The following is a 27,212-nucleotide window of genomic DNA, read 5'->3' on the forward strand; positions in this document are numbered from 1 at the left end:
TGATCCCATCTCATCATGCATGAATTATCATTTTCATCTTTATGACATTAAATTACTCCTTTTTCAAATGTACCATGAAGATTCCATATTTTCCTCTATTCTAGGGACAAAAACTCTAAGTCATTATCTTTATAAGTGAAGATTGTTCTAACTTGGTAATATTAATAAAAATCACTATGGGATCAAACAACCTAAAGATTTAAAAGGAAAAATTTTGCATTTTATGATCCTAATGTGTTTATTTTTTATTCTCCTTACCAGTGATTAAGCTCCTTGTCTGAGATGCAGCACAGAGTACAAAAATCTAACCTTCTAAACTTCCATTCATTCTTTATCATACTATCTACGATAACCAAGGCTTTATAATATAAAGTTTTGTATGTGTAAAATCTAATATTGTATTTACATCCAAACTGGAAGACACTGGGAACAAGGATAAAGACAAACATACTAATTTCAGTTGTTATTAAAAGTCAATTCTGAAATATTTGGTTTAAATAACAAGAACATATTCTTCTCAAGCCTGAAGAAACTTGATGACAAGTCTGCCTGGTTATATATTCTATACCCATTATCTACAAGAAGGTTGTTTACTCCACTAATGAGCACAGAGAGCCAGCAGGTGTCTAGAACCATTTGGCAGCTTCTAAACTTTATATGCATATTCCAAGAATCCATTAGCTGAAAATAATATTTAGAAACTTAAATTTCAGAATCCTGCCAATGCTACATCCATAGGAAATCTAGAATTGGAAGATTACATTGTTATAAAATATTTCTCCCTAAAAAACAGCTGAAAAGATTAAGAACCATCTGAAATATTCACATGGCATCATCAATATCATAGTTAATATCTTTAAATTTTGCCAACATTCTTAAACTTAAAATATTGAATAATTTCACCTGTGTATCAGCTCTTTCAGTGACTTGAGGTGGGAGTGACAGAGAGGAAGGGTTGTAGCTTATATCTTCATAGGCCTTATCATAATTAGGTTTTCTATGGAAGTCACAGTGTAGAGCAAGCTGTGGCCAGTTGATGACATCTACTCTCAATTTTCTGCTCCTGATCCACACTTCTCTTAATCCACTATTTCTTTAAGTACTTGGGAATGTTTTAAACTATTTTCTAGGAAAACTTCTGCTTTAAGAACTGTTATGATCCAACCCGATAAATAGGACAGGCCTCCACTTGAGAAATAATATACGTCAGATTCCTAAACTGTTATGGTAAGATGTTAACTCTACCACCGAAATCTTATTTTTAATCAGATTTATAGTCAATCATGTAAAATATGGCACTCCAATTACTAGTGCTAATTGTAATATTAGACTGATTGAAAGCTGGTCTTTGTCATAAACTCATATGGAATATTCATAATGGGGCTCTTTAGGGGCAAATTTTCCTTCCTTGTTTTGTGCTAGAATCTTTATGATATTGTTAAGCCAACACAAAGCTACTTACCTAACTGTATTATTGGAGTTATCCAGATAACTGCTAAATAATACCTTTATATCCAGATACCTTTCCTAAATTATAATTTAATTATATGGCTTTGGTGTCTTCTATGTGATGAGACAAGAAATATCCATTTGAATATTTATTCAGTACCCCTTTACTCTATATAAAAGTTTATTGAGGGCCTATTGAATGCCCCATATATTGTATAGGGGCTGGGAACAAAAAGTCAAACAACTCAAAGTCAGATGCCCCTAAGAAATTTCAGTTTAATTAGACAAATAGACACATAAATTGTTAAAGTATATGAATATACAAGTTGGTATATGCAGCGATTGTGATATGTCTGTGGTACTATGGGAGTACAGAGATGGTTCACTTAATGCTGTAATAGAATACAGGTTCAATTATATTACCTAATATACACGGGAATCATGGTTATTTCTTCTAGAAGTCAATGAAGAAAAGTGAATTTATTTCCATAGAGAAATTTTGTACTCTATTTTATTGTATTTTGAGAACTAGGCAGACTAATTTGTCTTTTCATTCTGACTTAAATTCATTTCAGTAAGTAACTCATACTGCCTGATACATTTTTTAAATATCTTGTCCAAATTAGCTTTTGATGTTTACCTTGTAATTACTTTGTATTACACATTTCTGATTGTGTAATTTTAAAGTAGTAAGGGTTAAAAGGTAATCTATTTTAATCTCCTAAAGTTTCAAAGGGATTAATTTAGGCCTCTGGGTTGTGAACCAAGATTGCATATCTGGTTACTTATGGAATTTAGATTAGAAATGTGGTCACCTGAATCCTAGTAACGTGCTTTAGTTATGCCATCTTTCTGGAAGATGAAATATAAATAGATGACAAATATAAATAGGTGACAAATCAGAAAATAAGAAATGGATGAATAGAGGAAAAGAAACAAAGGAAGGAGGAAAATAGAAAGTTAAAAAAAAAGAAAGGATTTAGATATAAAATAAATAAATAAATTTAGATATAAAAAAGAGAAAGGATTTAGATATAAAATGTTTAAAAATGCAACAGTCAAAAATCTCACCATTAGAGGAAAATACTAGTCTCTTGGCCACTTTTCTAGAATTATTAAACATAATATTCTCTTGGCAACTTTTCTGGTATAATTAAACATGACCCCAAATTCAAATAATGTCTATAAAATGAGGTGTGTCTCAGTGGCTCAGTCAGTTAAGCCCAACTTCAGCTCAGATCACGATCTCATGGCCTCTGAGTTCCAGCCCCTTGTCTGCACAAAGCCCGCTTTGGATCCTCTGACCCCTTCTCTGCCCCTCCCAGCTCATGGTCTCTCTCTCTCTTTCTCTCTCTCTCAAAAAACAAAAAGAAACAAAACAACAATAACAGAAAACAACATATATATATATATATATATATATATATATATATATACACACACATATATATATACACACATATATATATACACACACATATTTGTAAGTATTATATTTGTATGTATATATATATATACATATATATGTATGTATATATATATATACATATATATGTATGTATATATATATATGTATATATATATATATATATATATATATATATAAAAATGAAACAAAATATATCTTTCTCCAGGATCATTGATATAGGGTGTATTTTATTTTAAAGTTTATTTCAGAGAGAGAGAGAATGCGTGAGTGGTAGAGGGGCAGAGACAGAGGGAGAGAGAGACAATTCCAAACACATTCTGTGCTGTCAGCACTGAGCCTGATATGGGGCTTGAAACAAAGAACTACAAGATCATGACCTGAGCCAAGATCAAGAGTCTGACACTTAACTGACTGAGCCACCCAGGTGCCTCTATATGGTATATTTTAAGTTGTAAGCGTAAGTCTATTTATCCAGACATTGGGAAAAAAATGAGAATCACTCTTACCTCCTTTGCTACATTTCCTAAAACAGATGGTTTTTTTAAGACCCAAATGCTAACAGCTCAGGTCTCCACACTAGCAACCTAACATCTAGCTCGCTATGGGTTCTTGATTCATGAGGAGAAACAATTTATTAATTAATATAATTTAATTTATCCCTAAAATATTTATAAACTGAAAAACACATGTTTTTGTGTGTTTGCCACTCTGATTTGTAAAATTAGGAAAGCAGCATAATCTGCTTACAATTAAATAGGGGTAAAACCTGGCATGTATGTCATGGTTGTTTGACCAAAGCACTACCTCAGTTTTATATCAGTTTGTTAGTGTTTGGAGGAAAAAATCACATACCTTGGATATCAAACAATATGATTATTGAGAATTGTTTCAGTTTTCTATTGCTACATAGCAAACTGCCAAAAAATTAGTGATATGAAACAACCATTTATGACTATCCTTCAATTTACTGAAATAATTTTATGTGTGGTTATTTTCTGTTATTATCTATGGTTCTATTGGTTGACTGGGCTCAGCTAGCAATTTTTTCTCAGGGTCTCTCATGCAGCTGAGGCTGGAATCTTCCAACAGATCAAGTGGCCAAACAACCAAGATGGCTCACACACGTGACTGGCAGTTGATTCTGTTAGCTGGGAGATATACTGGAGCTGTCAACCAGCACACTACAATGACCTCTGCATGTAAGAAGCCTCTGGGCTTCTTATAGCATGGAAGGTCATGTTCCAAGAGGCAGAATCCTAAGCATTCCAAGAAGCCCACAGTTTCTTATGACCTAGTCTCAGATGTTACAGATATCATTTCCACTGCATCTTATTATTTCAAAGAAGTTACTATAGACAGTCTAGATTCAAAGGAATGGGGAATTAAATTCTACCTTTTGACGTGAGGAAGAACTTGTATATTCCAGGAGGAAGGAATTGATAGCAGCTATCTTTGGATATTACGTTCCCAAAGAGGTCTCACACAGATGAAAACTCATCCAACAACTGCTTGGGATGGGTTATAGGACACATCACACCAAAACATCCTTCAATTAATAATTTTGGATCTGTTCAAGTGTTTAAAGAAAATATGGAATAAATGCACATCTGCCACAAATTTTGCTCTACAGAACCCAGTAAATATTAACTTACCCTTTATATTTTAAAAATGAATTATTACATGGTGTTTACTTTCACTTTAAAGAATCTCCATATTGCTTTTTTAATATAATGGAAATGAAACAGACATCAATTAATCATTAACTTATTTCCTTTGTCATTATATTTTTTCTTAACTACCTTTTCATTTTCATTACTGGCCACTTATTTTTAATTATAAGAATATTGTCAAGATAACTATTAGTAGGCATAAAACTTTCATTGAAAAAAGATATATTAAGCATATACTCTATACAAGTGGATATTAAAAACAGATTGATGAACATCCCTTTTTGTACATATGGGTTTTATTTACCATATTCTGCTAAATGTATCAGAATGCTTCCTCAGGTATAAAGCTAGAAATAACATGATGTATAATTGTATTGTCTGTCCCAGAGAGCTTTTGTTACATTAGTATTTTAAGAATAACCTGCCATATTCTACACAGCTGCCCAGCAAACAGTAATACCTTCAGTCATAATAACACTTCCTTTGCCTAGTTATCTTGAAGATCTGCTGTCCATATTAATATTTTTATCTTCCAAACATTGATGGAAAAATCACATATGCTTCACATTATTTGGATCCAAAGGTCTTATCAGTTATTGTTAAGAACAGCATAAGTCTCTCTACACGAAAATATTTTTTGGTGAGCAATTCTATTAGAATTCTCTTTTGGAGTATTTTCAACGTGCTTACTGTCTCACACACCTACAAGTATTTCACTTGGTCACATTAATATCTCCCATTTTATTAATTATTAGCAAATGTATGTACCCTTAAGATGAATATTAGCATGGCTATTACTATTAATTTATGAAACTAGTTAAATTGTACCTTATTGTTTTATTGGTATAATAGTAACAGTTATTGTTATTTTCCATTAAATTCATAGCATTCTCACAAGTGCCAAACAACTCACCTTTGCAGTCAGGAATTTTTATTTTGCAGACCATTTGAGTGAATCCCCAGAAAAGGATAACTTTTAAATTGCTTTGGAGAGTCTTCTAATGCTTCTGTTGTTGTCAAGTAACCACCTGGGGAGTATTGTTCCATTTCTTCAAGAGGATAATGTCAATCTGTGGACCTATAACTCTAACAACAATGCATAGGTAATATAACCTCGGTTGTAGCATTATAGACTTATCAAAGTCTCTTCCATATTTCATAGATCAACTCTATTATTTGGTGAAGTCTTGAATATATGTTAACCAGTTACCACCTAAAAGAAGATACTATTGTCCTAGTAGGCATAACCCAGTCTGGAAGATGTTGAGGCAAGGATTTCAACAGAAAATCAGCAAGATTAGAACAGAAATTCCATTTCTGGAAAAGAAATTACAACATTTTAGCAAATTGGTTGGGAAGTCTGGTGTTCAATATTCTGTATTAATCTGACTCTTGGTATTTTTGGTTGGGATTGAAGTTATCTGAAGATGCATGTTTTCTGTTCTTGCTAACAGTAAAGAATAAAAGTGTGTCATTTCACGAAATATTAGCACACCATTAACTGGATAGAAATATGGATAGATTCTGGAAGACTAATAGGCCAGAAAAAGTAAGCCACATTTAGGTGGTATGTTAAACATATGACACATGTGATGCCATCTAAATAAAAATATACTTTGATTTCCTCCTGTCTCCTTAACTTTTTTCCAGTGGGGAAGGAAATCTTTCTTAGCACTATAAATTTGGACATATCCCATGAGTATTCTATTTTAGACAAGGGATAGTCATGTAACCTCATAATTGTAGACCCAATTTAGTACTTAGAATATCCATCAAAATACTAATTAAACACTAATTAATTCAAGAGTATGATTTCTTAAAACATTTTTCTCCTTTTCTAACTCTACTCTTCTAAACCCTGAGAGGCTACCTGTTTTTAGGTTGAGTGATATAGTTGACTTCTACTTTCTCTTCATATTCAAGGGTTTCCACATTAGTTCTGGTTTAATCTACCAGGAAAGAGAAGAGATTTAAGAGGATGGGACATTTTTTACTTGCATTGGTGGCTTCTCTGTTTCTGGTTCTGGCAGGGATTTAACTCTTTTTTTTTTTTTTTTCCTTTCTCATGAGCTGCTATTGTAAATTTTTTAGATTTTCACATCTGCGGCCATCTTTCTCATGCAGTTCCTTTGAACTGAGAAGAGGCATCTCTATTCCAATTGGACCCTTATGACTCATTCAACATTCTCTATAAACCTAGTGTTCATCTCCTGTATTTTAAATACTTTATTTTTTAATGCAGTTTTAGGTTCACAATAAAATTGAAGGGAAGGTACAGAGATTTTCCATATACCTTTTCCCATACGTGTGTATACACTCCCCCATTATCAACATCCTGCACCAGCGTACCTTTGTTATAATTAATGAACCTACACTGACATATCGTTAACACCACCCAAAGTCCTTATTTTACATTGTGGTTCATCCTTAGTGTTGCATATTCTGTGGGTTTGGACAAATGTATAATGCTTGTATCCATCACTATAGTATTATAAAGAGTATTTTCACAGACCTAAAATTCTCTGTGCCCCATCTACTTCCCCTCCCTACCCAGTAATCCTTGGTAGCCACTGATCTTTTACTGACTCCATATTTTGCCTTTTCAAGAGTGTCATATGGTTGGAATCATACAGTATCTAGCCTTTTCAGATTGGTTTCCATGTTCATGTCTTTTCATGGCTTGATAGCTTATTTCATTTTAGTGCTGAGTAATATTCCATTGTCTGGATATACCACTGTTTATTTATTCATTCATCTACTTAAGGAAATCTTGGTTGCTTCTCAGTTTTGGCAACTATGAATAAAGCTGCTATTACAGTGGGAAGGATTTTGTGTGGACATAAATTTTCAACTCCTTTGGGTGAATATCAAGTAGTATAGCTGCCAGATTATATTGTAACAATATGTTTAGTTTTTAAAGAAACTGCCAAACTCTTTCTTCCAAATGTAACATTTTGCATTGCCACCACCTGTTCCTCTTGCTTCTCATCCACACCAGCATTTGCTGTTGTCAGTGTTCTGGACTTGAGCATTTCTTATAGCGGTGTAATGGTGTATCATTGTTGTTTTACTATGGATTTCCTTGATAACATACATCCTGTTTTTTATTGCTGGAGTTCTTCACCTTTTTACTGTCCCTCTGAGACTGAATTCAAAATGGCCTGATTAAATAGTCATTCTCATATGTTCCATTCATTCCTTGCTCTACAAATTGAGGTTCAGACTGCTTCCATTGCAGCCACCCCTATCTTATTTTTCACAAATTATGTAGGCTTTCTCAGGCATAATATATTATCCAAAATTACCACAAGATCTTCCAGCGCACATGCTCTTCTTATAATATTCTTTCCATTGAGATATGCGGCCTACATTTTCTGAAGAAGACTAGACCACACGGAGATGTCAAGTGTAGAAATTCTGATTGACAGTCCCAAATGAGGCATCAGCCAGCATCAACTGGCAGATATGCAAGGGAAGATGCTTGAGTCACTCATAGCCAATGAGTCTCCTGAGCTTAGGCCTCAGACAGCATGAAACAGAGACTGGATCTGCTCCCTGCTGTGCCCTGTTTGAATTCCTATCCCACTGAGTCCATGAGTATAATGGAATGATTGCTTTATGCCACTAAGGTACAAACAATGAAAAAGTGGAATATTAGGAGTGAATTATACACCAGCACTCTATGTCTCCCATGTGCAGCAAATATATCTTAAGCTTCAAGTGGTCTGATGGATCTTTCTCAACTCGTACCAACCATTTTATCTTTGCAGTAAGACGACAGATGTCTTCACAAAGGTTTCATCATAAGCTTCCTTCTCTAAACCTTAATCTTTTTTCTAACAGATGGGTCCAAGGGACAAGAGTGGATTCATGTAAAGTTCCTTTGTAAATGCACATAATAATCTGTCTTTCCTAATCTTGGTATCTGTTCACTGTCAAAATGTCAGTTTTAACATTTGTTACACACAGTATAAACCATCCATGGAAGTTTGGAGCAAAGATGAGAGATGTCTTCCTGTGAGGCTCCAAAGACAGGTTTTACACCATGCCCATAGAGATCAACAATAGCAATATAGAACCAGGAAACTCAGGGGCCCACCTCTAAAGAAATAAAATTGAATTTCTAAAGAGGATAAGGGTCCTGAAATGGGTTTTGTTTCCCTAAGAGTAAAGGGTTTATTATTCTAGCATAAGGATGGAGTAAAGTCTAAGTAGCCTGACTGCTTTCTGCCCAAAGTAAACTTTCAGTCAACCCTCAATGCTGAAGAGAGACCTGATTTGCAAAAAGAATTAATATAAGAGAGATCCACAGTAGCTAATTTTATTAATTAGTCCTTCCTTTAGAAATATGAATGAAAGCAAAATAACTAGTCTTTTAAAAGTTTTTATTTAGGGGTGCCTGGGTGGCTCAGTCAGGTAAGCGTCCGACTCCGACTCAGGTCACGATCTCACGGTTCAGGAGTTCAAGCCCCATGTCGGGCTGTGTGCTGACAACTCAGAGCTTGCAGCCTGTTTGAGATTCTGTGTCTCTCACTCTCTTTCTGCCCCTCCCCCGCTTACACACACTCTCTCTCTCTCTCTCTCTCTGTCAAAAATAAATAAAAACATTAAAAATTGTTTTTTAAAGTTTTTATTTAAATTTCAGTTACTTAACTTACAGTGTACTATTAGTTTCAAGTGTACAATAAAGTGATTCAGCACTTCCATACAATACCTGGTGCTCATCACAAGTGCAGTCCTTAATCCCAGCACCGATTCAACCCATTCCCCCCACCCACCTCCCTTCTGGTAACCATCAGTTTGTTCTCTATAGTTAAGAATCCATTTCTTGGTTTGCTTCTATCTTTCTCTTTGCTTGTTTTGTTTCTTAAATCCCGTACATGACTGAAATAATATGGTATTTGTCTGTCTCTGACTCACTTAATTTGCTTAGCATAATACTCTCTAGTTCCATCTGTGTCATAGCAAATGGCAAGATTTCATTACTTTTTATGACTGAGGTTATATATATAACCTCTTCTTTGTCCATTCATCGGTCAACGGACACTTGGGCTGTTTCCATAATTTGGTTACTGTTGATAATGCTGCTATAAACATTGGGGTGCATGTATTCCTTTGAATTAGTATTTTTGTATTCTTTGGGTAAATACCAAGTAGTGCCATTGCTGGATTGTAGGGTAGTTCTATTTTTGACTTTTTGAAGAATCTTCACTGTTTTCCAGAATGGCTGCACCAATATGCATTCTCACTAATAGTGTAAGAGTGTTTCCCTTTCTTCATATCCTTGCCAATGCACACTGTTTCTTGTGTTGTTGATTTTAGCCATTCTGACAGGTGGAGATGATATCCCATTGTAGTTTTGATTTGTATTACCCTGTGATGAGTGAAATTGACTATTGTTTCACTTGTCTGTTTACCATATATATGTCTTCCTTGGAAAAATGTCTATTTATGTGGTCTACCCAATTTTTTAATTGGATAATTTGGCTCTTGGGTGTTGAGTTTTATAAGCTCTTTACATATTTTGGATACTAATCATTTATCAGATACGTCATTTGCAAATATCGTCTTCCATTCTATAGGTTGCTTTTTAGTTTTGTTGATTGTTTCCTTTCACTGTGCAGAAGCTTGTTATCTTGATGTAGTCCCAGTAGTTTATTTTTGCTCTTGTTTCCCTTGCCTCAGGACACATATCTAGAAAGAAGTTACTGCCAACTAGTCTTTTATGGAAAATGAATCTCCACTTCCATACTTTCCCTCCAAAAAGGTAAGTTAATTAAACAAAACTGGTGATCTTGGAAAATGGAGATATTTTAAGATTATATAATTGTTATTCTTTTAAAGAACTGTTCTGACAACACCAGCATCCATTTTTTTTTCTTCTTTGAGAACCACCCCTCGACTACTTTCAATTTGCATGGTCCTCAAGGTGATTAACCTACCCCCTGCTATTAGGAGTAGACATATGAACTATCCAAACTGTGAGAATTCTGAATCCCTTTGGCAATGGTAATTTAAAATTTGTCTGTATGACCAAAGTTGAGCTAGTAATAGCCAATGAATGTCATTCTCCTTTTCTGGTTAAGGCAGTTGGAAACAGATTTCTGTTATTTGAAACCAAAGAGGTCTGATTCATAGATTACTCATCATTATCAAAGAAAATATTACTATATAAAAACAAAAAAACCTGAACTTTTATTAAAAGAGACTAATCAGACATTCAGAAAGTTGTGGGTATTAAAAATAATGTTATTAAGGAAGTACAAAAGTGAGAGGCAGAGAGTTCAGGAAGAAAGAGTTTTGGAGGAGGAGTTAAGATGGTGGTGGAGTAGGGGAACCCTAAGCTTGCCTCATCCCTTGAATACAGAGAGATAAATATCAAATGATTCTAAACACCCAAGAAATTGATCTGAAGACTGCGAGAACAAACTGCACATATACAGGTGCAAAAATGGCCACATTGTGGAAGGAGCTAGCTATTTTTAACAAGCAGGCAAAACAAACCTAGTTAAAATTTTCAACAGAGCAGACAAGGTCCAAATACCCCCACTGCAGGCAAGGAGAAACTCTGCAGAGGATTAATCTGAGGTAAGGAGCATCCAAAGCATAATAGCAGAGTGGACACCATGAAACACCTCCTGAAGCCCCAGGCCCAAGACAGTAGAGGACCTCTTCTTAGTATGGCCATTATTCTCAGGAGCAGGAATATAACAGATTTTCCTAACAATTACACACACACACACAAACATTGACCTAGACAAAATGTCATGTCTAAGGAATTCACTCCAAAAGAAAGAGCAGGAAAAAGTAACAGCCAGATTTAATCAATACAGATATAAGTAAGATTCCTGAACCAGATTTAAAACAGCAGTCACACAGATACTAGCTGGGCTTGAGAAAAGCATAAAGGACACTAAAGAACACCTTACTACAGTGATAGAAGAACTAAAAACTACTCAGGCCAAAATAAAAAATGCTATAACTGAGAGGCAAACTGATTGGTGGAATGGCAATAAGGATCGATGAAGTAAAGGAATGAATCAGTGATATAGAAGATAAAATTATGGAAAATAATGAGCTGAAAAGAAGAGGTAAAGATAGGTATTGGATCATGAAAGTAGACTTAGTGAACTCTATGACTCCTTAAAGAGCAATAACATTTGTATCATAGGAGACCCATAAGAATAAGAGAGAGAAAAAGGGGCAGAAGGTTTATTTGAGCAAATTAGAGTTGAAAATTTCCATAATCTGGGGAAGGAAACAGACATCAAAATCTAAAAAGCACAGAAAACTCCCATTAAATTCAACAAGACATACAGGGCGCCTGGGTGGCTCATTAGTCAAGTGTCTGACTCTTGACTTTGGCTCCGGTCATGATCTCATGGTTTGTGAGTTTGAGGGCCACATGGGGCTCCACACTGAACGTGTAGAGCCTGCTTGGGATTCTGTCTCCCATTCTCTCTGCTCTCACTTCCACTTGGTCTCTATCTCTTTCTCAAAAATAAATTTAAAAAAATGTAAAAAATTCAACAAGATATAGAAACATAGACAAATTCACAAAATACACAGACAAGGAAAGAATCCTGAAAGCAGCAAGGGAAAAAGTCCTTAATGAACAAGGGAGGACAGATCAGGTTTGCAGCAGCTCTATCCACAGAAACTTGGAAGACCTGAAAGGAGTGGCATGATATATTCAATTTGCTAAGTGGGAAAAATATGCAACCCAGAATACTTTATACAACAAGGCCGTCATTCAGAATAGAACGAGACATAAAGAGTTTTCCAGACAAATGAAAACTAAAGGAGATCATGATCACTAAACCAGCCCTGCATCATATATTAAATGGGTCTCTTTGGTTGGTGAAAAAAAAAGATTAAGAGCAACAAAGACTACAAAGGAACAGAGAACATCACCCAGAAACACCAACTTTACAGGTAACAAAATGGTACTAAATTCATATCTTTTGAATAATAATCAGTTTGAATGTAAATGGACTAAATACTCCAATCAGACACATAGTGTATCAGAATGGATAAAAACAAGATCCATTTATATGCTGCCTACAACAGACTAATTTTAGACCTAAAGACACCTGAAGATTGAAAATTAAGGGATGCAGAACCATCTATAAAGCTAATGGATGTCAAAAGAAAGCTGGAGTAACCATAATTATATCAGACAAGCTAGATTTTAAACCAAAGACTGTAACAAGATATGAAGAAGGGCATTATATCATACTTGAGGGGTCTATCCATCAAGAAGATCTAACAATTGATATTATTTTGATAATATTTATGCTCTCAACTTGAAAGCACACAAATATGTAAACCAATTAATCACAAACATAAAGAAACTCATTGATAATAATAGCAGGGGACTTTAATACCCAGCTTACAGCAGTGGACAGGTCATCTAAGCAGAAATCAACAAGGACACGGTGGCTTTGAATAATATACTGGGCTGGATGGACTTAACAACATATTCAGACATTTCATTCTAAAACAGCAGAATACACACTCTTTTTGAGTGCCCATGAACATTCTCCAGAATAGATTACATACTGGGTCACAAATCAGGCCTTAACAAGCACAAAAAGGCTGAGATCATACCATGCATATTTTCAGACCACAATGCTATGAAACTTGAAATCATCCACAATAAAAAATTTGGAAAACCCTCAAATACATGGAGGGTTAAAGAACATCCCACTAAACATCCCACTAAAGAATGAATGCATTAACCAGGAAATTAAAGAAGAAATTTAAAAAAAAACCCTCAAATACACAACCTAACCTTACACTTAAAGGAGCTACAAAAGGAACAGCAAATAAAGACTAAAGGCAGCAGAAGAAGAGAAATAACAAAGATCAGGACAGAAATAAATGATATAGAAAATAAAAAAAAAACAGTAGAACAGATCAATGAAATTGAGAGCTGTTTTTTTGAAAGAATTAATAAAATTGATAAACCCCTAGCCAGACTTATCAAAAAGCACAGAGAAAGGACCCAAATAAATAAAATCATGAATGAAAGAGGCGAGATCACAAACAATACCACAGAAATACAAACAATTGTAAGAGATTTTATGAAAAATTATATGCCAACAAACTTAACAATTTGGAAAAAACGGATACATTCCTACAAATATACAAACTATCAAAATTGAAATGTGAAGAAATAGAAAATTGATAACCAGCAAAGAAATTGAATCAGTAATCAAAAATCTCCCAACAAACAAAACTCTAGGGCCAGGTGGCTTTCCAAGGGAATTCTACCAGACATTTAAAGAACAGTTAATACCTATTCTTCCCAAATTGTTCCAAAAACTAGAAAAGGAAGGAAACCCTCCAAACTAATCTATGAGTCCAGAATTATCTTGATTCCAAAACCAGACAAAAACCCCACTAAAAAAGAATTACAGGCCAATATCTTTGATAAACATGGATGCAAAAATTCACAACAAGATATTAGCAAGTCGATTCCAACAGTACATTAAAATAATTATTCACCATGATCAAGTGGGGTTTATTCCCTGGTGCAGGTGTTTTTGCAAACCAATCAAGGTGATACACCACATTAACAAAAGAAAGGGTAAGAACCATATGATCCTGTCAATAGATGCAGAAAAATCATTTGACAAAATACAATATCCATTCCTGATAAAAATCCTCAACATACTAGGGATAGAGGGAACATACCTCAACATCATAAATGTCATATACAAAAGAACCACAGCTAATGTCATCCTTAACGGGGAAAAACTGAGAGCTTTTCCACTATGGTCATGAAGAAGACAGGGATGTCCACTCTCCCCATTACTATTTAACACAGTACTGGAACTCTTAGCCTTAGCAATCAGAAAAAACCAAAAACCAAAAACCAAAAACCAAAAAAACCTTCCAAATCAGCAAGCAAGAAGTAAACTTTCACTGTTTGCATACCACATTATAATCTATGTAGAAAGCCTAAAAGACTCCACCAAAATTTGTTAGAGCTAATACATGAATTCAGCAAAATTGCAGGATGCAAAACCAATTGTACAGAAATTAGTTGCATTTCTATGCACCAATAATGAAGAAGCAGAAAATGAAATCAAGGAATCAATCACATTTACAAATACACCAAGTTCAATAAGATGTCTTGGAAAACCTAACCAAAAAGGTAAAATATCTGTACTCTCAAAACTATCAAACACTTATGAAAGAAACTGAAGAGGACACAAAGAAATGGAAAAATATTCCATGTTCATGGATTGGAAAAAAACAAATACTGTTACAATGTCTATAGTACTGAAAGCAAACTATCCATTTAATGCCATTGCTATCCAAATACTAAGAGCATTTTTTACAGAGCTAGAACAAATAATTCTAAAATTTGTATTGAACCACTAAAGACTCTGAATAGACAAAGCAATCCTGAAAAAGAAAAGCAAAGCTGAATGCATCATGATTTCAGACTTAAAGCTTTATTACAAAGCTGCAGTGGTCAAGACAGGCAAAAAACCAGACACATTGATCAATGGAACAGAATAGGAAACCCAGAATTGGACCCACAACTGTAAGGTTAACTAATCTACAACAAAGCCAGAAAGAATACCAAATGGTAAAAAGACAGTCTCTTCAAATAATGGTGTTGGGGAAACTGTGTATCAACATGCAAAAGCATTAAACTGGACCACTTTCTTACACCATACACAAAAATAAACTGCAAATGGATAAATTACCTAAATGTGAGACAGGAAACTATCAAAATCCTAGAGGAGAACATAAGTAGCACCCCCTTTGACCTTGGCCATAGAAACTTCTTACTAGACATGTCTCTAGAGGCAAGGGAAGCAAAAGAAAAATGAACTATTGGGACTTCATCAAGATAAAAATCTTCTGCAAAGTGAAGGAAACAATCAACAAAACTAAAAGGCAGCCAATGGAATGGGAGAAGATATTTGCAAATGACACATCTGATAAAGGATTAGCATCCAAAATCTATAAAGAATTTACCAAACTCAACACCCAAAAAACAAATAATCCAGTTAAGAAATGGACTGAAGAATAAATGGACATTTTTCCAAAGATTTCCAAATGGCTAATAGCCACATGAAAAGGTGCTCGATATCACTCATCATCAGGGAAATGCAAATTAAAACTACCATGAGATATTGTCCTACACTGTCAGAATGGCTAGAATCAAAACAATAAGAAATAAGTGACAGTGGAAATGTAGAGAAACAAGAAGCCTATGCACTACTGGAGGGAATGTAAATTTTTTAGCCACTGTGGAAAACAATATGGAGATTCCTCAAAAATTTAAAGTAAACTATGATGGGACACAACCTCATAACTGTCAGAATGGCTAAGATTAACAACATAGAAAACAACATGTTGGTGATGATGCACAGAAAGAAGAACATTCTTACACTGTTGGTGGGAATGCAAACTGGTGCAGCGATTATGGAAAACAGTATGGACTTTACTCAAATAGTTAAAAATAGAACTACCCTAGACCCAGGAATTGCACTACGAGGTATTTACCCAAAGGATACAACAATACAGATTTGAAGGGGTACATACACTCCAATATGGAAAAAGCCCAAATGTCCATCAGCTGATGAATGGATATAGAATAGGTGACACACACACACACACACACACACACACACACACACACACACACACACAATGGAATAGTACTCAGCCATCAAAAAGAATAAAATCTTACCATTTGCAACAATGTGTGGAGCTAGAGAAATAAGTCAGTCAGAGGAACACAAATACCATGTGATTTCACTCCTATATGGAATTTAAGAGAGCCAAAGCAGATGAACATATGGGAAGGAAAAAAAAGAGAGAGAAGGAAGCAAATAAACCACAAGAGACTCTTAATGACAGAGAACAAACTGAGGGTTGGTGGAAGGAGGTAGGTGGGAGGATAGGCTAAATGGGTGATGAGCACTAGGCGTTATATGTAAGTGATGAATCAATAAATTCTACCCTTGAAACCATTATTACACTATATATTAAGTAACTAGCATTTGTATACAAATCTGAGAAAAAAATATTATTAAACTTTTATTAAATTAAATATTAAATATTAAAAAAATATTATTAAACTTTTAAATTAATAGGAAGGAGAGCCAATAAGTTCTCTAAAATTTGATCAAATAGAAAAAGAATTGTAAAATATGATTGAAAAATTAACAGACATAAAAAAGGAAACCACAAAGTCCAAAATCTATATAACAGTATACCAAAGAGAGAAAACAAATAAAAGAATGTGTGAATAGAATATAACTAATAAAATAACATTTCCCAGAGACAAATACAGATGTTGTTTTTAAAAATAGATTTAATTTTTGGAGCACATGGGTAGCTCAGTTGGTTAAGTGTCCAACTCTTGACTTTGGCTCAGGTCATGATAGGCTTTCATTGTTTGTGGGATCAAGCCCCGCCTTGGGCTCTGAGCTCATAGTGTGGAGCCTCCTTGGGATTCTCTCTCTCCCTCTCTCTCTACCCCTCCCCTGCCTCTGTGTGCTCTTTCTCCCTCTCTCTAAAAATAAATACATAAACATCTAAAAATAGACTTTATTTTATAGAGCAGAAGGTACAGAGAATTCCCACTTATCCCCTTCCCCCGGCACACAGATTTTCTATTATTAACATCTTGCGTTGGTATGATACACATATTATAATTAATGAGCCAATATTGATACATTACTATTAAATAAAATTTATAGTTTATATTAAGTTCACTTTTTGGTTGTACAGTTCTATGGTTTTGATAAACGCATAAAGGTGCCATTATTGTTATTACTTAAATTTTGAAAATGAGCAGAAAGAATAAGAAGAAAAGTTCAATTCTAAATAGACTATCTTGAATTTAGGAACGCCAAATATAACTGGAAGATCCTTACCATTTTCAAAAAGAGAGAAAAATGGGGGTTAGATTCATTGAAATGAAAATCACTAACATCAAATATTAGCAATCACAGGTGACAATGGAGCATGATTTCAAAATTTTGCTAAGAAATAATTATACACTCAGCCAACCTGTAAGAAAATAATAAAAATTTTCTGACATATTAGAGTAGAATATTTTTTTTAAAAAAACATAAAGGTCTGAGTTTATTTCCCATATGCTCTTTTAAAAGAAATAAGTTAAATTGGTGACAGACTATAGGAAAACATATTTTAGGCCACATGGAAATATTATCATTAAATTTAAATATTAAACTAAAGGATTGAAATATTTTTAGAAGTCCAATTTAACAAATGGTTTTCTAGCTTTGAAATAGGTCAGTACTAGATAAATCTTACTGATGATTTAAAGAAGACAATTTTTATCAACAAAGAAAAAATAACCTAGTAATTTGAAAAACAAACAGGAAAACAAAAATGTTTAAACTAAACACATTTGGCAAATTAATACATAGAATGATACTGTAAAATTAATGAAGTCCTAGAGAAGTTTTTAATCTGAGCCACTAGACCAACATGCTGGCACAGGATTAGTCCTTAAGTTTCATTTCATTCCCCCTAGATGTAATCACCAATGTTTCAGCGAATAATACTTGCATAATACTATAATCAACACAGTGTATTAGCATAACTAATACTGAAAATATGGAAAAGTTAGTCATAGTTACTAAACAGAATGTATATGTTTTAATTAAACCTTTGGGCTGTAAAACAATAATGGTAATGGTTATGATCATAATTAAGAATAATAATGCTATATTTGACAAGGTTATGGTAAAGAGACAGAAATGTAAAAGGATATATAGACTGCTCATTTCAAAACTTAATATTTGGGCAGCTAAGAGGTACTCTAAATAAAGAAGAATTAAAGATCAGTGGAGAAATAATTTAACAGTATATGGAGACAGAGAAAAATAGTAAAGAAGTTAGTGTAGGTAAGCTTAATTCCACATTTTCATATCAGAGAGTTAAAAGATGCTTTTTAAATTTGATAAATTAAAAAAACACTAACATTTTACCTAGAGCTTCACTATCCAATACAATAGTTACTAAGCCACATGTATCAAATAAATTTATATTGGTTAAAATTAAATAATTTACAACGTATTTCCAGGTTACATTAGCCATATTTCAAATGCTCAGTAGTCACATATGGCTAATGGCTGCGCTTTTTGGGGAATGTAGAATAGAACATTTCTCTCATATTGGAAAGTTCTTTTGGAAAACACTGATTTAGAATAATGAAAATAAATACCAGAAAACAAAATCCGAAATACGTAGATGGGTTAATCACAAGGATTGGGTCTAAGAGTTGAAAATCGTTAGAGATTTTTAATTTTATACACAACTGGGGAGTTTAGATTTGTATTTATATATGGTTATATTACTTTTAAAATAACAAAAAGTATAATAAAAAATGAATAATCAACACAATTTATAACTCTCCCAAAATACTTGTTATTAATTTTTAATAAATTAAATTGTACTTAAAGCCACATGAATAAGTAATGATAGATATAATTTTTTTAGGAAATACTTGGTATCAGCCAAAAAACAGGTTGAATGCAAAGAACATGAGCAAATACTCAGCTACTTATTACCTGTGTAACTCTGGATAGTTTATCTTTCAAGCTTCACTTTCTCAAATGCATATCATTGGTACTGTTATCGTTGAGTTGTTGGCTGTTGATAAAATAGAACAGCATGGCTCCAATTGCTTCCATTTCTCCTTTACATTTTGTTTTGTGAGGGAACAAATAAAGATCAAAATTGAGTTATTAGGTTAGTTGTGTCAGGTTAGTATCTGAAAGGAGGGATGGTACACAAAGGAAGTATTTAAAGACAAGGTAAAATAAATGTATTTGCTTAAATTATTTTGCATTTTTGCCTAGATTTTATAACAGAGAGTCATTGCTTTATTTTTGTCATTGTAGAATATTAAGATTTTCTTTAGCAAAAGCATTGCTGAAGGAAACATTCAACAAAACTAAAAGGCAACCTACAGAATGGGAGAAGATATTTGCAAACGACATATCCAATAAATAGTATCCAAAGTTTATAAAGAATTTATCAAACTCAACACACAAAAAGCAAATAGTACTTGGATAGTACCTGGCACACAATAAATACTATGTAACTGCTTTCTAAGTAATAGAAAAATTAATACTTTTAATTTATTATATTGCAAGATGACATTTTTATTGGATTTTCTTTTTTCTTTTTTTTAATTTTTACTTTGGTGCTTATAACAAATTAAAGTTATAGAAAGATAGCATCAAGTAACAACCTTGGTATGCTAAAAATGAAACAGTGGTGAGCAGATTCTCAGGCTTTCCTATGAACCCTCATATTTAAAAAAAAAAAAACAAAAAAAAAAACTACTAACATGAAAACGGGATCCTGACATTTCTACATGCAAATTTAAAACTAAAGAAGAAGAAGAAAAAAAAAGCCCCATAACACAAAGACAAACACATTATCATCTAAATGCAAAAGTCTTGCTGCTTCTTTAACGAATTTCTGGGTAAGGATATTAGTTTTGGAACCTCCACTACTGTTACTGAGTCCCTCAGGTTACTGTGATCTTATGAAACCCTGGCAGTTTAACAGCCAGAATAGGCATAGCAGGGTTGATGGCAGCTTCTGAACCATTTTTAAAATGTAGCATCTAGCAATGTAGACTAGGCACATTGGCAAGTAATTCTATTCAGAATTGAAATATTTTTAAATAATATGGTTTTCCATTAGGGTGACTATTTTTAATGTCTTTGACCAACTCAATGTAATATACAAAAAGCACATCATGTCAGGCTAGCTTTGAAGACAATGTAAACCCATGTAGCAGCAGAGTTATTGTTCAAAGTGTGCTTCATTTTCGTTCATGATAAACATGACTGTGTGTCACAGAATTGTTGTAGTAAGAATAGGCTTTTCTTGTAAAAAGTTGTACTGTGCCTATGCAATGTTTACGTGGTTTTCAGATTCCTTTCTTATTTTCCCCAATAGTAAACAAGCAAACAGTGAAAATAAACCTATATATAGAGAGAATAAAATTATATCTATATCTTCATATAGATATAGACATATATAAAATATGTGCTATCCAATGTGGTAGCCACTGCCATATATGGCTATTTAATTTTAAATTTATTAAATTTAAGAAAAACTAAAAATGCATTTACTCAGTCATTCTAGACCACATTCACATACTGAAAAGCTATATGTGAATGTGGTTACTGGCTACTGTATTGAACAACACAGATATACAAAATCTCTAACACTGCAGTAAGTTCTATTAATCAGTTATTAATATATCATTTGTTTTAGATAAATCACATATGACCTTAATATTTTAACTTGTACATATTCTCAATAAACAAGAAACTTATTTTTTTCCCATTGGATAAAAATACTCAAAAACAAGCATGAATATACTTACGATTTTTTATATATTTACAAAAATTATACAAAATAAATCAGGAAGAAATAAATCAATAGTCTTTGACTATACATTAATAATAATCAAAGTCAACTTAGTTTTTATGTTTTTTTCATTAGTATGTAACATTTTATTTTTACCTCTAAAAATAGCAAAGATACTACAATTGAATTCCAAATACTATGAACATCCGTATATTCAAATCCTATGGGCCATTAATAGAATTTAACAGTGAAATACCAGAGGAGTCTCACATTGGCTCTATATTGGAATTTAGTTCCTGAGTAGCAAAAGCCCATTTTCATAACAACTCAGAATGGGCACATCTTACACGCAATATATGTATTTCACATATAGTAAGTTATAATGTTATAATGACTCAAATATTTAATGATCTTTAACAAACAGAAAAAGGAAAACTAGATACTTTTTAATAGTTGAAATATGTAATATTCAATTATCTTTTATGAAAAATTAAGATGATAAATTTGACTCAAAAATAAATATAGTTAGTGTTTAAACACACAGTTATTTAGCACATATTTTTTGTAGACATGTAAAAGAAACATTCTCTGCTTTAAAAACTTTTTGAGGTTCTTGAGAAGGCTGTATATGTGTATCAAAGTTAGACAAAAATGTGAAGAACCATAAGTTAATTGTCAAGTGATTGGTATAAGTGAGTTACATGGAATTTTTAACCATCTAATAATTATAAGATAATATTGAGAAATATTTATATTCCCTATAAACATTTGAACAGCCATAGTAAAGAAACATACTATGATTAAAATGATGGGGAACTCCTGACATAAAAGGCATATTAAGTTTTCATTGGGTTGTTATAGGTCATTTGGAAATATAATGAGATGTCATTCAAAAACTGTTCTTTTTATAATCAAATTTTAATATACACCAAAATATATAGAACTTCATAAATGCAAACATGGTACCTGACTTCAAACTAAACTGAAATATTATGAGAAACATTTTGATAAAAAGTACTTACAAAATCCAGCTTGAGATGCCGGGTTAATTATTTCCTTTCATCTGACACATTTACTCTATCTCTAATTTGTAGTAAGAGAACATGTTTTGCATTAATTGTATCAAAATAGTTAAAATGTTTAGCTGATAATGGTTATTAATATGGATAATATTATTAATAAATTTAACATTTAACTATTTGATATACCCAAATATTTGTATTACAAAACCTAGCTTTGTCTTTTCCTGAAGCAGGTCATGAAGTATCTTTTTTTTTTTTTTTTTTTTTTTTTTTTTTTTTAATAGACCAGTGTTTTTTATTTATTTATTTATTTATTTATTTATTTATTTATTTATTTTTTAATATATGAAATTTACTGTCAAATTGGTTTCCATTAAACACCCAGTGCTCATCCCAAAAGGTTCCCTCCTCAATACCCATCACCCACCCTGCCCTCCCTCCCACCCCCCATCAACCCTCAGTTTGTTCTCAGTTTTTAACAGTCTCTTATGCTTTGGCTCTCTCCCACTCTAACCTCTTTTTTTTTTTTTTTTTTTTTTTCCCTTCCCCTCCCCCATGGGTTTCTGTTATGTTTCTCAGGATCCACATAAGAGTGAAACCATAGGTCATGAAGTATCTTAATACACATATGATATGATAGAAAATTTCTTAGCCTATTTTGATAGACTAATTTGAATACATAAATAGATATTAATAGCAGTATTCCTGTAATATTTTATCTTATTTGTTAAGATGGAAATAGGTGTATTTCAATATATAAAGGTTTTTTTAAAGTTTTACTTTTAGTTTTACTTCTATAATTGGTCTCTGGTTGGTATTTAGAACATGCTCTTTAATGGTATTTATTATAATTCAATAAAAATGAAGTTTTTCATTCAAGTGGGCATGAAAGAAAAACTGAATTAATATGTTACTAACAAAACTGAAATAATTTAAAACAAACTTTAAAAAATTCTCTACATAATTTAGGTAAAATTAATTTTTGTGAATATCTGATGCCACAGAGCCTATTATGTAAACCTCATTAAAAAGGCAAGTAAATTGAATCTAGTTGACTTATTTGGCCATTCTGTATAGCCTTCAGTATTGTAATTGATAGTAGTAAAAGTTCATGTACTAGCTTTCAAAGGATGAAACAATCTTTACCAAAAGTTTAACTCAAGCAAAAGTAGTAATGGTAGAGATCCATGCCTTAAAAGGTGAGGGTATGATTCTTTTCCTCTTCACTAAAATAATGCGAAACTCTATTATGGGGTAATAGATGCCTTGTAATGGAATAATTCATATGTCTGTGACTGCAATATAATATAAGCTTCTAATAGTTAGGAACTAAATCCAAATAATCCTTGTACCTTCCCCATAATGCTTAGCACAGATGCACATGGAAATCTCACCTGGTAAATGTTACTGAATTAGAGTAGTACTAGAGAGAAGATTTTTAATGACTTGCAAACACATTAATATATATATATATATATATATATATATATATACACACACACACATCATATATATATTTAATAAAATGTATGTATATATTTAATATATGTATATATTATATATATGATGTATATATATTTGCACATATATTTTCTCTTATTACAAAATGCCATACAACATAAAAACAAAAGGTAATATCGGAGCAAAATAAGCTAATGTGTTTTATGTAGCCTCAAGTTGATTTATTTTCTGTGAAGTTTTTAAGATTTGATATGCTTAACAAAAAAGTGAAATAGCCAGCACTGCTTTTGAATGTCTTCTTTCAGAAAAATATTAACTATCTCCTAATATCAAAGAAATATTTCTGAAGTGTGTTTTCCTTCTGATTACATATTTTCTTAAAGTAAAGGGCCTCAGATTAACTATATTTGACTTTGTGGATTTTTTCTTTTTAATTTTAGTGGTCTGCATTGTAGAACATAAAACCTAAGCTTTTAATTAATTTATACTTTAAAGTTAATGACATGACAGCAACAATACTTTTCACAGCATGTCTCTAAATTTTATATTAACAAAAAAGACTTAGACAATTGTACCTATTCAAAGTACTAATCTTCTAAGACTTGATGTTTTGACATACTTGAGAATCAACACTCTTTATTTATGTAGCTTCTACCTTGACCTTAGAAAATGTAAATTACAGATATAAATGGATTAATTTACTCTTCTACCAGGATAAAATACCTAAGATTTTCTCAAGCCTTGAAACATGCTGAGTATTAAACATTATAATCCTTTTTTTCCTCAAAGAAATTAATTGCAGGTTAAGTCTCTTCTCCTTTCATCATTTTAAAAAGCAAATAGTATTTTTGAATACTATTATTTCTACTATAAAAGATAGCTTATACTAGTTTTTAGTGTTATTTACATATATTTTTAATTGAACTGTGGTTAACATACAATATTATATTAATTTTAGGTGTATAACATAGTGATTTGACATTTATATACATTACGAAATACTCACCATGGTAAGTGTAGTTACCATCTATCACCGTACAAAGTTATTACCATATTATTGACTATATTCCCTATGCTGTACTTTTCATCCCTGTGATTTATTTATTTTACAACTGGAAGTTTATACCTCTTAATCCCCTTTACCTCACATAGTCTTTATTTAATAAAAATTTAATCATTCTTACCTGAATCCAGACCAGGTATATGTACCATATATCATGAAGAACAGCAGTCTGAAAGAATACAAAAGAATTCTGAATATAGTGCTGAAAAATGAGACATGAATGCTTTTCTGAATATGGGTATGATTCAAACAGACAAGTGCAGATAAATCTACATGAATATTGCATCTGGTTCACTGAGTGGCTTATAATTTTGAAACTGTCACATGTCAGCAAATACATCAACACTGCTGGAAAATCAAAAAGGAACTACATTTCTGTTAAGTGAAATTGCTTCCCCCTCACATAAGATAACCATGACTATATTTTAAATAAAAAGTTAGCTTTTAAAAACAAATTATTTTTACTTATATTATCATTAACTCTTTTCTGAGTGAAGAGAACTGACCACATAAAAGAAATCAACAAATGTTTCAGAATGAATATCAATATACACATTGTGTGTGTATATATATGTGTGTATATAAATATCTATGTATTTGTATGTACATATAATGTAGCACAATGGTCAAATAGTTATGGTAATTCTTTTGGAATCTCACTAGTCAAAGGTCATGATAACTGCACTTCAATTCATGTTCTTTGAGATGAGTTTTTTTTTTTTTTAAGAGGTCGTTATTTTCTAGACATGCAATTGACAATATCTAAATATATGAAGCAGTTTTTATTTTAATATTGATAAAAGTCTTGTAATGTTTTTCTTAAAAATCAAAACCAGAATATAACTATCGATTATCTGACCAGAAAGTAATATGCTTCACTATGACTTATTTACACAAACAAAAATTGTGAATTGCAGATGAATTGTAGGTAGGGGTAAAGATCCAGTTTAAAAATTCAAATCTAACTTTAAAAAGGACATGGAAGTCTATTCTTTGGCAATAAAGAGATTGTTTAAACAAAATATCAGCATAATGAATCATTAACACTTCTAAGACTATTTAGACATAACGATTTATATTATAATGCAGCCTTTTACTTTTACAGTTGGCAAATTATAAACTGAATTTGCAAATGCCCATGTGGTCAGTCAGTATCAGTAAGAGTGGTAAAATCAAATTTTACTCCTTTAAGTACCAATACATAAACTCCATACTTGGCTATCTTTTCAGCAGTGATTTGCATACGTTTAAACTGGCATGGACACCTTTAAAGAGAGGCAGTGTTTGAATTCGTAAGGAGAGTGAAAGTACAGTCACCAATCAGAAACCTTCCTTACATTCTCAAAATCACTTGCATTTTACATTTCTCTCCACGCAGCTGAATTAGACGTGGGGCCTCTTCAGCCACACTTCCCTCTGCTTCCAGTAGACTTTAGCCAATAACTGAACTTCAACTACCATATGTGATAACAAACATCGCAGGGTGGAAACACATCGAATGAGGATCCTTTCTCTCCCAGAATTCCGTAAGCGTCAAACGCCGATCCTTTGCTCCTTCATCAGCTATTTCCTCAACACTTGCCACTGTGCCATTTCCCTCTGCCCACTTTGAAAACATCGTCTACCCTTTATAAGAACACTGTTTTCTCCGCTCAGCATTCTCCATTGCCATAAATACGTTCTGAGTTTTAAGGAGGGCTTTTCAAGCTCACTCGACTGTGACAGGCTAAGTCCCTTCAAGAAAGAAGATGATGATGCTAAAGAATAACAGCAAATAAAGTATTACAGAACCCCCATGCTAGCAATATGGGTTGCTCTGCGCCACCCTATAAAAACGCATTAAGTTTAGTCTGAGAGCCTTTCCTCCTTGCTTTTTTCTTCCTCGTGTGAGCAGTCGCCTCCACCGGCGAGCAGTGGAGGCATTTTTGTTGTCGACTAACCCCCTCTAGCGCCGAACTGGCAGCATCCGAGCCGCGGCTGCCAGGCGGGCCGAGCGCAGGGCTTGGCGGAGCTCAGGAGAGCTCGCGGCTCCGGCCCTGCCCTCTGCGCCCGCCGCGGCCGCGGGGCGAGGGCACGAGGGCCACGGACGCGAGACATCTCCCTGTTAGCACTGCGTGTTGGCCCGGCCCTGCGCTGAGAGCCGCGTGATCCTACCGAGTCGCCAGTGAGTCTGCGGCTTCCCACCGACTCGAGCGCCGGCGGGGAGTGGGTGCCGCGAGGGGGCGGCTTGCGTGGGGAGAGCAGTCCGCTCGCCGCGCACCCGGCGCCGCCGTGGATGTTGCCGCGCGCCGCTCAGCCCTCGGGCCGCTTGGAGCGCACGGTCCGACGCCGCCACGCGGGGGGCACGCCAGGAGCGCTCCGAGCCCCCAGAATCCCAGCGCCCACGACTGCGACAATGCTTGTGACCTCCACCGCGAAGTCACCGCCGCACGGCGACGCGAAGACCTCAGTGAGCCCCGGCGCCGGGCACCCGCCCGTATCCAGCCTGATGTGACTCTCCTCAGCTGCTGGCTCGCTCTTTTTTGCCTTACTAGGACCCGAAACAGCGAAGGAGGCCACAAAGTTGAGGCGCTCGCCCTAGTGGGCAAGTTTGGGCGACCCGAGCGGTTGGAGTGGTCGGCCGCCGCCAGGCTCGCCCCACACCGGGAGCGCCTGCCCACAGCACTCACCCCCTCCAGCGGCGGAAAGGTGGAGAAATCAGGGAGAAACGGTGTCAGGGGCTG

At 33.9% G+C, this 27,212-nt stretch overlaps 1 long non-coding RNA gene across 1 annotated transcript; it reads right to left on the reverse strand.

Annotated features, from left to right (window-relative positions):
• On the reverse strand, positions 1 to 26,715 carry LOC122229902. The gene is made up of 5 exons (XR_006207177.1): positions 26,644 to 26,715; positions 24,611 to 24,658; positions 19,122 to 19,249; positions 5,462 to 5,634; positions 1 to 100 (listed from the first exon to the last, which is right to left on the reverse strand). It is a non-coding gene; the product is annotated as an uncharacterized LOC122229902 (long non-coding RNA).
• Positions 26,716 to 27,212: the final 497 nt, after the last annotated feature.

This window comes from Panthera leo, chromosome C2 (genome assembly GCF_018350215.1).
Source record: "Panthera leo isolate Ple1 chromosome C2, P.leo_Ple1_pat1.1, whole genome shotgun sequence".
Lineage (NCBI taxonomy): Eukaryota > Metazoa > Chordata > Mammalia > Carnivora > Felidae > Panthera > Panthera leo.